This window comes from Eschscholzia californica, unplaced genomic scaffold (genome assembly GCF_041429995.1).
Source record: "Eschscholzia californica isolate CP2 unplaced genomic scaffold, dmEscCali1.0.p SCAF_3, whole genome shotgun sequence".
Classification (NCBI taxonomy): Eukaryota; Viridiplantae; Streptophyta; class Magnoliopsida; order Ranunculales; family Papaveraceae; genus Eschscholzia; species Eschscholzia californica.
In genome coordinates, this window is record NW_028238420.1 from 14699855 (window position 1) to 14713483 (window position 13629).

Genomic DNA, 13629 nt, shown 5'->3' on the forward strand with positions numbered 1-13629 from the left:
AGGAGAAACTAGGAAATCCTAAACTCTAATTTACTCTCTAAATAAGAGATGGGTTGTAGAAGTTTATTCATTCGATTACTATTCAATTACTGTAATGAATCACCACAATGGTGAGGAATAAATTATGTAGTCATTGTGGTTTTCTCCAAGGATGTAGGTCGTGACTATACGACCGTACCTCGTTAAATATTTCATCTTTACTTTATGTTCATTTGTCCGGTTGTAATATAATCATGATTTTAATTAAAAATACTAAATATGCCCTTCCACCTCAAAATATAAAAGCCTAACAAAATCGGCAAGGACTTTCTCTCACTAATAATTATTGATTGTATCCTTCTTACCTTCGTCAAATTCGTAATCCATATTCCTTGCTTTTTGGCTAAATTTCATCTCAATATTGATACAAATATTTTTGAACCATATTATTCATTTAAACTACGAAATCGAAGTGTCTCCTTCAATCTATTCAAGTAGAAAACATAGTTTTTCTTTTTAGACCTGTTTTCATTATATACGTTGGAAATATAGAAGAAGATCAATGGAATAATAAAACAGATAAAACTTAATTCACCGTATCGTGATATAGAGGCCACTGCTTTGAAAGTGATTTTGGAACAATCTCAGTGGAAATTCTTTTGTCCGATCACTTCCCAATGATTTACCACAGCTTACTGTCTTCGACTGCACTGAAGAAAACAACAATAGAGATTGCAAAAACTCAATAAACAAACAGAAAATAAAAGACAACATGTTGTTTGTCTTCTCTGTTGAATTCGACTAGAATATATAGCAATAGAGGAAACCCTAACCGACTAGGAAACGTGGTAGAGAAGTGTAAGTTTCTCAAAACTCTAATTTTATTCAATCACTTAAAATGATTACAAACTTAGCTTTTATAATAGAGAAGCTAGAGTTAGTTTATTGTATAACAGGAATGTAACTAACATTTAACAGACTTTGAAGTTTAGTTTAAAAGACTAACTAACTTCTTTATTTCTTGGCAGGTGCCTCTAGGATACGAGCTGCCTCTAGAATACATGTTGGTGTCTTCAGAATAGAACCGAGCTTTGACTTAGTCTATGCAGACCTTGACTTTGACTGACAAAGACCAATGTAAGACTGATTGAGGAAACCCTAGATTCATTCTTCTCTTCTCCTGATTGTATTATCTCTTAGCCGAAAACCCTAGGTTAACATCCCCCCTCAAACCAATGGTGAAGAAGAATGATGAACCATTAGTTTGTTCTTGTGAAACCATCAGTTTGTCTCCGAGAGCAAGAGATAATTCCTATATATATATAGAACCATCACATTTTTGTTTGAACTTGAATAACCACTTACAACTCAATATATGCATTTGATTATTGTAAGGGACAATATTCAGTTTGTGTTGTTGAAGTGCTTGATATTCTCCATTCATAGCATTGCACCAGTCACTTTGTGCTGCCTCTTTATATGTTGATGGTTCAGTGGGTAAGGGAAGAATGAATAGATATGCCATATTGAAATTGTGAGGTGAGGAGTAGATGGCCACAAAGTCTGCAAGTAACTGTTGACTTTTGATAATACTATCCTTGCCTCTAGTTACCACTTAACCAAACTCTGTAGTAGGTGTTGGAACCTGTGAATTAGCTGGTGAGCTGGTTTGGAAACTAGATGTCCCTAATTCAGTGTTAAGGGTGGAGGAGTTGGTGACTGTTGGCAAAGGTAATGAAATGTGTGGCTTTGAATTCTGATCACTACTTGACTGTATTTTACTGATGTTGGTATAAGGATAGTTTCCTTCATCAAAAATAGCATGTCTGGATATATATAGTCTCTTTGTAAGTGGCTCATACCATTCTTCACTTGGAATATCATCTTGGAGCATTTCTGATTCACAGTCGAAATATACATCCTCCTGTTCTTGAATATCTATGGCAGTATAACACTCATGAAATTGTTGATTATCACTTTGTGCATATTCATATATTCCTGCATCTCTACATTCTACTTCATATGAATAAGACTTAGGTGATTTGACACCTTCATTAACATCTAGTTCTTCCTTATGAATATGGTTTTCAGTATGATAACCTGCTAGTGACTTATTTTGCTTGTACCTGAAATAACATACTCCTGCTGAATGGCCCCATCTCTTGCATATTCCACATGGAATTGAGGAAAAATCAAAATCATATGCCCTCTTATTTTTATATTGAGCACTTTGATTATTCGGAACAACACCTTCCTTCTTAGAATGAGAGTGATTTCTATAGTAAGATGGTGAAGGTTTGTATTTTTGAACTGATTTCCAATTTGATATGTTGGCATAATAGACTTCTTGATATGTCTCCTTATTAGATAACCATTGTTCATGTTGAATGAGCCTAGATTTGAGTTGGGCTAAAGACAAATCTTCATTATTGACTCTTAGGGCAATAGTAAACTGATCATAGTCAGATGTTAGACCTTGAATTGCTATTCTAACAAGGTCAGACTCATGTACTCTATCATGAATAGATAACAAAGAGTCTGAGAGTTGTTTGATTTCTCTCAAATAATCTGCTATAGAGGTATTTCCTTTCTTTAAAGTATGCAGCTTTCTTCTAAGTTGATCCTTCTTGGATTCAAGTGCTTCATTATTTGTTAGATCAAGATAATCCCATATATCTTTAGCTGATTTCAGACCATATATATATCCAAATACAGTGATTTTGATAAGATACTTTTGAGAAATGACTTTACAAAACTTTCTTTTGATCTCCAACATTGAAAATCTGGGTTTACTTGCTCTACATTATGAATGTACTGAAATTGGGGAGGTTCTTCTATAGAGCCAGTGACAAACCCTAATAGCTCATAGGTTCCAAGTAGAGTTTCAACTTGGTCTTTCCACATTAAATAATTGTTGTCATCTAGTTTCTCTGTTATAAAACTAAAGACAGAGGAAATGGGAGGAAGATTACCTTGAATTAGAGTTTCCATGATCAAGAAAGGATGAAGAAATGATGAAGAACTGATAGATTGTTGGTGATGAGTGCGGAAAAACAATAAGTGATTCTTGATCACTGAGTTTTCTTGATTTTGATCTTGGTTTTACTTGATTTTGATCTTGATTTTACTTGATTTTGATCTTGATTTTACTTGATTTTGATCATGGAGATGTTGATTGTACTTGATTTTAACATTTCTTGCAATTTTGTTGTGATTTTGCGAGAAAATGGAGAATAATGAAAGACTGTTGTTGAGTATAGATGAGAAACCCTAGAATGATCTAACCTGAAATCTGATACCATGTAAGTTTCTCAAAACTCTAATTTTATTCAATCACTTAAAATGATTACAAACTTAGCTTTTATAATAGAGAAGCTAGAGTTAGTTTATTGTATAACAGGAATGTAACTAACATTTAACAAACTTTGAAGTTTAGTTTAAAAGACTAACTAACTTCTTTATTTCTTGGCAGGTGCCTCTAGGATACGAGCTGCCTCTAGAATACATGTTGGTGTCTTCAGAATAGAACCGGGCTTTGACTTAGTCTATGCAGACCTTGACTTTGACTGACAAAGACCAATGTAAGACTGATTGAGGAAACCCTAGATTCATTCTTCTCTTCTCCTGATTGTATTATCTCTTAGCCGAAAACCCTAGGTTAACAAGAAGCTAAGGGAATTAAAGATAAACTCAGAAACTGACTAGGGTTTTCCCACAAGAAAACTTCTAACCCGAGTTTAGGTTAATGTGAAATTACTTTTTTAAGCAAAAGAGAGATCTCACTGCAAGCCCCGAGCACCCAAGCGCCCGAGGTCACTAGCTCACGGGTCACGACCCAAAGCTCTAAAAGCCTGCCAGCCGTGCGCGTGTGTGCGCGCAGGTGGGAACCTTCTCTACACCACTAAGTTGTTTATCATGAGTTGTCAAGCAATTCATTATACACACGATCTAGTTTTACTATTTCAAAGATGTGGGACTATGAGTTATGAGAGGAAATGGCTTTGAATGCCATCTTCTATCAAGAGTTGGAGCCCGCCCATGTGCTAGTTAGAAGATAAAAAATTCTTGACTAGTAATAAGTGGGTGAGAATCACTCTCTATTAATTTCACAACATGAAATAAACCCAACAATCCCCCATAAGATGGCTATCAAAGACTTCTGAATGCTGAGCGAAATAGACACATGTATTTAAGCGTTCAATATCTTTCGATTTGAATTGACACATAGTGGAGTGAGACAACAACCAAAAATAAAACACCTAAGTGAACTTACTCTTGAACTTGGTGATTTTTGGTTGAGACCCCTAGAACACATACGATACCTGATGAGTTTTACGTTCTCCGTGATTTTTTCATGTTCATTAAGTAGGCCACCTGAGCATACCTTGGGTCTAGTGAGTTTTTAAGAAGACTGTTGTGTGTCTTCCATAGAAGGCGGCCTTCTACCCTCCGACTCTAGCAAGTGATTTCATCAAGTCTACCTCAGTGTACACACAGAACCCTCACTCGAGTCGTGAAATCATTTAAGAACTTTTATAAGCTCATCGTCAACATCTATACATCCACTTAGCGTCTCAATAGGACCACCGCAGTGGTTGCGGACACATCAATTGTCGGTGCATTCATCAAGTCCGTCTCAACTAGACCACCACAAAGATCTATAAATGCATTAAGAGCTTCATGTTAAGCCTAAGGTCCACCGCCAAACTGCTCAGCAGAGCTATACTAGGTCGACCCTACCTAGCTCCGCTTTACGTCATAGGAACAGGAAATCAACACAAGGGGTTATCATCCCGATAAAACGACGATAATCTTTAGTATATTTATACTATATTAAGGCTTTTCAAGCTTTAACTGTTTTCTTTTATTTGTAAAGTTGACAACAGTCATCAACTTGGAACTCTTCCAGCTTGATGTTCCTCCAAGTCAAGAACGACGTCTTAACTTTTGAAAGTTTGCAACATATGACATTTTTTAACCATTTTATTTCTCTACTTTATACCGAGAACTAATCCCAAGTTCTTCTCAAGTACTTTGTGATGTTCCTCAGTTTTGGTCTAGATTAGGTCACCTGGGTTTGACTGGTGAGGACTATAGATACTCTAAGTATTTGAGACGTCTAGGCGAATGCTAATCATGTCCCCACATGACTGATCTTATTACGGGCATAACCATCTTTCTCATGCGTGCTCGCTCATCAAGGCCTTTCAAACACTGAATCTTGTTGAGATATGTGGCATGCGACTTGGGTAGAAATACTCTATTAGAGTCTTCCATATCAGACTTTTCAAGAACTCTATCTCGAACAAGTCTTATCACCTTATCGATCTACCCTTATAGATGTTTGAAATCTCGATGCCTTTCTATAGTCTATATGGCCATACAGAAGATGGCAGTACGAATAAACTATCTTCCGAGTCTCCTTCTCTGTTATCCTTTCCTTCATCTCAACTAATTGTTGAACCATCGGAGAACTTTCAAGCCTTTCTTTTGGCAACTGAACAACTTCTTCATGCTCTTTCTAGAGCCTCTTATGTTTCTTTTGTTTTGCGCCTAACCTTTTATTTTTGGTTGTATCTTCTTCCTTTTGACTGAGATTCTATATAGCCTCTTGCTCTTCGTCCTTAGTGCAAAAGGGGGTAGACGGACGAGTACTAGGTTTAGAGAACAAATTTCTCACAAGGGAGTGGAAAGGCTCCCTTCTTGCTTCGGTTTCTCTCTGTCTTCTCATCTGGTCTAGCTTCTCCTGTAGTCTCAGGAGAGTTGTTTGCATCACTGAAAGGGCATCCGCATCCCGTTTCTTCTCTTATCTCAATCACGTAGTTTCTTCCTCCAAATCATCGTTTCCACACAGGATGATGATGTATGATTCATGTTATTTTCAGTAAATGGTGGTGATCTTCTATAGTGTTACCCCTTTCTTTAACACGAATCTGATGATGTCGAAAAGTGGCTCCTCGATAATAAACAGGAAAATAACATTGTAATTCCTGAATTTTTCTTTCTTCTTGCTTCTTTAATGAAGACTTGAGGGGTACTGGTGAAGACACTCATATGCTCAAGTCAGTTTAGTGCACACGTATAAGAAATCAATGGTATTGTAAAGATTGGCTTCGAATCGGATCTATTTTAGGGAAAACCTATGTGATATTATAGTTTTGTAGCAATGGTGAATCACCCTTGTTGGTAGTAACGTGAAATGGTCGCACAAGGAAAGAATCACTGATCGTGATCTTTTCTATTGTCAGAAGCAACTCCAATTATGAAAGTGGATTAATTTGTGGCGTTATCTGGCCTTCGATGTAACCGCCTTTCTCTCGGGCAGAGCACAACTCAAACTATCGAGGTTACTTCTCTAGACCTCACTGCTTTGTCTCTATGCTCTGAGCTGTGCTCTGGGGCAGAGCTTGTTTCGATTCGCCTCCCTACTTGCAGGGTTCAAGTGTTGATTAGACTTGTGACAACGTCCCTACAGTCTCTCTAGTTAGAGTAGGGCTCAGAGGCAAAGCTAGTTCGGATCCACCTCCCTGCTAGCTCTATCAAAAGCTCATTTCTTGTACGTGCAGGAGCAGCTTACCCAATATTAACTTGGTTAATTTGTTGACATATTAACTTGGTTAAAGCTTACCCAATATTAACTTGGTTAATTTGTTGACATATTAACTTGGTTAAAGCTTACCCAATATTGCCTCAGCAAACACATTTCACTCTGGAGCAACCAACTGACATTTTCACTAAAGATCTTTTTAAGGTAAAATTGCTTCCTCAATCTTCGTGACAAGCTGATATTCTTTTTGCTTCATCATGAGGAGGCATTTGAAGGTATGAGAAAAAGGTGCAAAGTAGAATTGAAGAAGAAAGTGTAAACTGAGTGTAAAGCCTTATAACAAATGTTAGGAGGTAGCTCTATAGATTTATGACCAACGATCCAATAGCTAAAGTTTATTAAGATTTCGTGTAAGTTAATTGATGGAGACCATCCAGCAAGTGGGCCTCTCGGCCAAGACACATTGGAGCCCAATGGCTAAATTGCTATATTAATATAGTTCTGTATTTTAGTATTATGAGTTTCTATAATTACGAGTCCTAGCAATCAAGGAAAGAGTCCATAAGTTATTATCTTCTTTTATTTTCTTCCCTATTTGAGTCTATCTAGAAAATAATAATCTCTATAAAAGAGAAGTATAGTCTGTCTATTGATTCATTGAATTGAATATTGAATAAAATCCTCCTTGATTGCATTGTTCTTCTTATTATTATCTGGTTTGATCTTGTTTAATTTAGTTATTTAGCAATGAGTTCTTTAGTTAAATCGCTTCCGCAACAATCTACATCAGCTGGTATCATGAGCCCTGAAAATCCTGAGGAGAAAATAACAAATTTTTTTTCTTCACCAACACATCTTGAACGAAACAAGGTGTTTAAATCACGCCTAACAATTAACAACAAAGTTTGCGACTTCATAATCGACAACGGTAGTGAAGAAAACATGGTTTCTAGTCGTTTGGTTGCAGTACTACAACTACAGGCAATTAATCACCCAGTTCCTTATAAAATAGGTTGGATATCTAATCAGAGAGAGTTGTCAGTTACTAAACAATGCTCGTTTTCCTTCTCCATCGGCACTCATTACTATGATACAATTACTTGTGACGTGGTGGACATGGATAATTGTCATATTATATTTGGAAGACCTTGGATTTATGACGTAGATGCTACTCACCATTGTCGAGATAACACCTTCGAATTTCTTTGGTTAAATAAACGAATTTGTCTTCTACCACAATCGGACGAACACCTTCACCAACCGACGAGGAAGGATGATCGGTCTCAACCGACAGCAACCGAACCGAGGGGCTTCCTCCTAGCAACGAAGGATTCTCCCACCGTCGGCAACCAACCACCACCGGAGGTCCAAACATTGCTCGATGAGTACAACGATCTCAACCCCTCCTCTTCCCAACCGTCGTTACCTCCATTAAGAGATATACAACACCAAATCGATCTCATACCTGGAGCTAACTTACCAAACTTACCACATCACAAGATGAGTCCGCATGAGCATAAATTACTACAAGAACAGGTGGAAGAATTATTGAACAAAGGTTTTATACGTGAAAGTCTTAGCCCTTGCGCAGTTCCAACATTATTAGTACCAAAGAAAGACGGAACCTGGCGAATGTGTGTTGATAGTCGGGCTATTAACAAAATTACAATTAAATACGGTTTTCCGATTCCCAGACTTGAAGATATGTTGGATCACCTTTCCGGGGCTACAGTATTCTCAAAAATTGATCTAAAAGCAGGTTATCATCAAATCCGTATTCGTGAGGGAGACGAATGGAAGACAGCTTTCAAAACAAAGGAGGGCCTTTATGAATGGTTAGTTATGCCCTTTGGACTCTCTAATGCACCTAGTACTTTCATGCGATTCATGAATCAAGTTCTTAAGCCTTTCTTGAATAAATTCGTGGTTGTTTACTTTGATGATATACTCATCTTCAGTAAATCTAGAAGTGACCACCTTCAACATATTAGAGAAGTTTTCGACGCAATGCGTCTTAATTCATTATTTATGAATGTTCCGAAGAGCCACTTTTTCCTCAATGAGGTATATTTCTTGGGTTTTCTTATTAGTAAAGAAGGTATGAAAGTTGATCAGGCAAAAGTTCGGGCAATTTCTGAGTGGCCGACCCCTTCATCACCATCTGAGGTACGTAGTTTCAACGGTTTAGCTTCTTTCTATAGAAGATTTATACGAGACTTCAGTACTTTAATGGCCCCTTTAACTGATTGTTTGAAGAAAGGAAAGTTCTCATGGGAAAGTCCACAGGAAGAGAGTTTTCAGTTAATTAAACAAAGGTTATGTTCAGCTCCGGTATTAGCTTTTCCGAATTTCTCTAAATTATTTGAAGTGGAATGTGACGCTTCAGGCCTGGGAATTGGCGCAGTTCTCTCCCAAGAAAAACGTCCTATAGAGTTTATGAGTGAAAAACTCGGTGAAGCCCGTCGTAAGTGGACCGTTTACGAGTCTGAATTTTATGCCCTTTACCGAGCATTGAGACATTGGAACCGTTTTCTTATTGGTGTGGAATTTGTGTTATATACGGACCATAAAGCATTACAAACATTGAATGATCAACGTACCGCTGACCCAATGCATATGAGATGGATTTCGTATATTCAAAGATTTAATTTTGTGATTAAACACAAATCGGGAAAGACTAATACAGTAGCCGACGCCTTGAGCCGTCGAGCAAGTCTCCTAACGACTATGGCAGTCCACGTTCCGGGGTTCGAATCCCTTCCTACCTCCTACAAAGATGATCCGGATTTTGGACCTATTTGGGAGGCTTGCACTACAAACCGGTCTACGGGTGAGTTTTTTATTTCTGACGGCTATCTTTTTCATGGACAACAATTATGTATTCCTAATTCTTTTCTTCGTGAACATATTATTCGGGAATTACATAATGAGGGTCATGTGGGAAGAGATAAGACTTATACACTTGTGTCTGATCGTTTTTTTGGCCGAAATTACGACGGGATGTAACCCGTATAGTTGAACGTTGTTATACATGTCAGACTAGTAAAGGTAATACTCAGAATACAGGTCTTTATACACCACTACTGACTCCGGTAACTATTTGGGAAGATTTGTCAATGGACTTCGTACTTGGTCTTCCCCGTTCACAGAAAGGTAGGGATTCAATTTTAGTAGTGGTTGATCGATTCAGTAAGATGGCTCACTTCATCGCTTGTAAGAAGACAGATAATGCTTCTAACATTGCGAATTTATTTTTTTGGGAAATTGTTCGTCTTCATGGCTTACCGAAGAGTATTGTTTCCGATCGCGATGTGAAATTTCAAAGCCACTTTTGGCGATTTTTATGGAAACGTCTCAATACTAAATTAAATTTCAGCAGTACTTGTCACCCCCAAACTGATGGGCAAACTGAGGTTGTTAATCGTTCATTAGGGAATTTACTTCGTTGTATTACACGTGACAAGGGAGTTAACTGGGAAACTGCTCTTCCGCATGCCGAGTTTGTGTACAATAGTACTATTAACCGAACGACGAAGAAGGCTCCGTTTGATATTGTGTATACGTCCACCCCTAAACACGTGTTGGATCTAGTCCCACTACCGATTATACCGGAATTCGACTCCAATGCCGAGTCCCTAGCATCGTCCATCATCCGCCTCCATGATGAGGTTCGGCGGAACATTGATTTGGCTAATTTGGCGTACAAACTTTCGGCCGACAAACATAGGACGATTCGGTCCTTCGAAGTGGGTGATTCAGTTATGGTCCATATTTCTAAGCAAAGAACTCCAGCCGGGACTTACAAAAAGCTTGGTCAAAAGAAGTTCGGCCCTTTCAGGATTCTTACTAAGATAAACGACAACGCGTTTATTATCGATCTTCCTCCGGAATTCAATATTTCGTCCACGTTCAACATCTCCGACATCTTTCCTTATCACCCGGATGAACCTATTTATGACAACTCGGGGACGAGTTCTGCCTCGGTGGGGGAGTATGATGGAGACCATCCAGCAAGTGGGCCTCTCGGCCAAGACACATTGGAGCCCAATGGCTAAATTGCTATATTAATATAGTTTCCGTATTTTAGTATTATGAGTTTCTATAATTACGAGTCCTAGCAATCAAGGAAAGAGTCCATAAGTTATTATCTTCTTTTATTTTCTTCCCTATTTGAGTCTATCTAGAAAATAATAATCTCTATAAAAGAGAAGTATAGTCTGTCTATTGATTCATTGAATTGAATATTGAATAAAATCCTCCTTGATTGCATTGTTCTTCTTATTATTATCTAGTTTGATCTTGTTTAATTTAGTTATTTAGCAATGAGTTCTTTAGTTAAATCGCTTCCGCAACAATCTACATCATTAATGAAGTAATCTTAGAGGTCTCGGGCTATGGGTGAAGTCCGAGGGAGGTATAAGCGGGTTATATTTAGACCTCTTGGGGTGCTTATAGAGGTTGAAATCATAGTCCGAGTGATTTATAACAGGGTCTGGTATAGGTCTTTTGGTGGTGCCTATAAAGGTCGAAATCAGACCCTAGTTGGCTTAGCAGGTCGGGTGTGTTGTAGTGGGTAAAAAAATTCTTTATCGGGCCCTATTGGTCGGATTAGACGTAGTGATTCAGATTTAGTCTGAATCTAAAAAAAATGAAATTTGAAAAAAGATTTGATAATGGCGAAAGGAAATTTGATAAAAGACCGACTTTCAGTGTAAATGAAAGAACTTGGAAATAATGAGAATTCCCAAGTAAGCTCGAAAAGAATAACCAAATCCTTCTACTCGTGTTACCATGTGAAAATAATAGCGTAAAAATTTATAATTACAATGATAACACAATTATAATTAGAAATACAAGAGAACAAAATAACACAACTAAAATTACAAATACAATGATATGAAAACACTAATCCAAATTAAAAAGAATATATAATAGTTTTGAAAGTTTTTTTTTTTGGAAGTCGACTACGATCTACGTATGTCGTTACATTTGACACTTGATACATCATATATAGATGTGATAAGCTCGATAACCGCCCACTCAAACACTAACGGAACCGGGCCTATAGCCCAACAAAACATGGCCTAAAGCCCAACAACATTATTTACACCCTAATAACCCCAATTCAAATAACCAAAGATTCCACCTTCTCTGGTGATTCGAACCTGGGACCTCCAGGGCTTTCTGGAGTTTATGTCAACACCTTGGAACCACTTGGGCTACCAACTGTTGACAGTTTTGAAAGGTTGGATTGCCAATATCTTCTCCCCATGGTTAATGAGCCGATTGGGAAAGGAAGGTTCCATATGCTATAGGCACCTCCAAGATTACTTCATTAGAAGACACATTTTCTCTCTCGAATAAGGAACTATAATTCAGCTTATAAATAGAGTTTAAATTAATGTAATTTGATTTTGGAATAAGATTTACCATAGTTTCAAGTTTCTCTAAATACATATACATTAAAGGAATATTACCATATGAAAACAAAATAGAATTACTTCTTGGGTTTGAGTCATACACATTCATGATAGGAATAGCATATCAAAGAGAACGGATCATTTCCATTAATTAGTACAGCCAGTGAAAAAGAATGAAGAGATCAATCTCGATCGAGAGTGAAAGCACTACTACTTAGCATACTTAATGTAAGCAACAAGGTCTGCACTTGAAGAACCACCTGGCTTAATTAGAGTGTTAAGCTGAGCAGTAAGCAAGCACCTGGAGTCAGTCTTTCTATAGAAGAAAGCCATACACTTGCAATCTGAGCTGCATTTGTTCTTACACTCATCGAATTTCACCGGCCACTCTCCGGGAGAAACAGTAGTCAAGAAATGGTCGACACCGTCAACTTTATAGTAACTTACATTAGCCGCATCTAAGTCACAGGAAGGTAACTTCATGGGCTTACATTCCTTGCTCCATCTTATGAGTCCTTTAGGTGTAGGACAAGAAACACATTGGCTATCAGAGCATACCCCCAATGATCCACATTTTTCAGGCAAAAGACACTCACTAATTCTATTCCTTGAAAATAGTGTGTATGTTTCATCCCAGTCGCTGATAATTTCCTTTTGATGGTAAGTATAGACACGGACGTTACCATCTGAGGCAAGGCGTAAGATTGAGAAGGTACTGTTGTATTTCGGCTGAGCAAAAGTGTATAATTTATTAGTTATCCAACCGGAGACATCAAACCTTAACTCGTTAGCATATGTAGGTCCTTCCGACGGACTGGCAACATTGAATGTAACGTTCGTAAAATCAGGGTCATCTCTTAAAGGCCACACAAGGTTAAAATACGGTAACGGCTTTGACGATTGAGAACTTTTGTAGAACAAACCGATATGTTTGTCGCCCACAACCATACTATAAGCTCCATTCACTAGCTTGTTAGTTTTAGAATTTGTAGGACCAAGACCTTGACCAACCAAGAGAGTATTTGTTGCATAATGAAAGCTTTGCCAAACAAATCCACCATTTTGATCTAGGAGAACTAAGTTACCATTGGGTAGTAATTTAATATCAACTACACCTTTGTTAGCCGTATGAGTTTGCCAAGCTACTCGGCTATCGGCATCAACCAAGACAAGATTTCCATCAATACCAAAGATGAGTTTAGCATTTTCGTGGACCGGACGAGAAGGATTAGCTTGCCAAACCCATCGTATAGACGATAAGGAATCGGGAGTACCCATAGCAAGACCAAGAAAATGTGAGTTAGGGGTAGTACTATAGAAACAAAGATGAAATGGATGGTTTGAGATTTGTAATGGACGGTAATTAGCATTGTATTCATTAAGATCTGAAAAATAAGGACCATTGTTAACTTTCTTGAATGTCCTGGATTTTGGAACTGATGCCTCAATAAATAATAATGAAGAAACTGAGATAATCAAAAAGGAAAGGAAGAAAATAGATGAGTGGAAAGAAGTAGGCATATTGATGATGATGATTGTACTACTTAACTTTGAGTGAGATTAGAAGATTAGGATTGATGTCTATTTATAGATATATCAAAGAGGGATCTTGAGGCTTTCTTTCTGGTTGCTGTTTTCATTAAATATATAGATCTATTTGCAATGTGATTTTCATGGTTTTTT

At 37.6% G+C, this 13629-nt stretch overlaps 1 pseudogene across 1 annotated transcript; it reads right to left on the minus strand.

The window, feature by feature from the left end:
* Window positions 1-12070: 12070 nt before the first annotated feature.
* Window positions 12071-13629, minus strand: LOC147548615 (epidermis-specific secreted glycoprotein EP1 pseudogene; annotated as a pseudogene). The gene has a single exon (XR_015237662.1). The product of XR_015237662.1 is annotated as an epidermis-specific secreted glycoprotein EP1 pseudogene (transcript).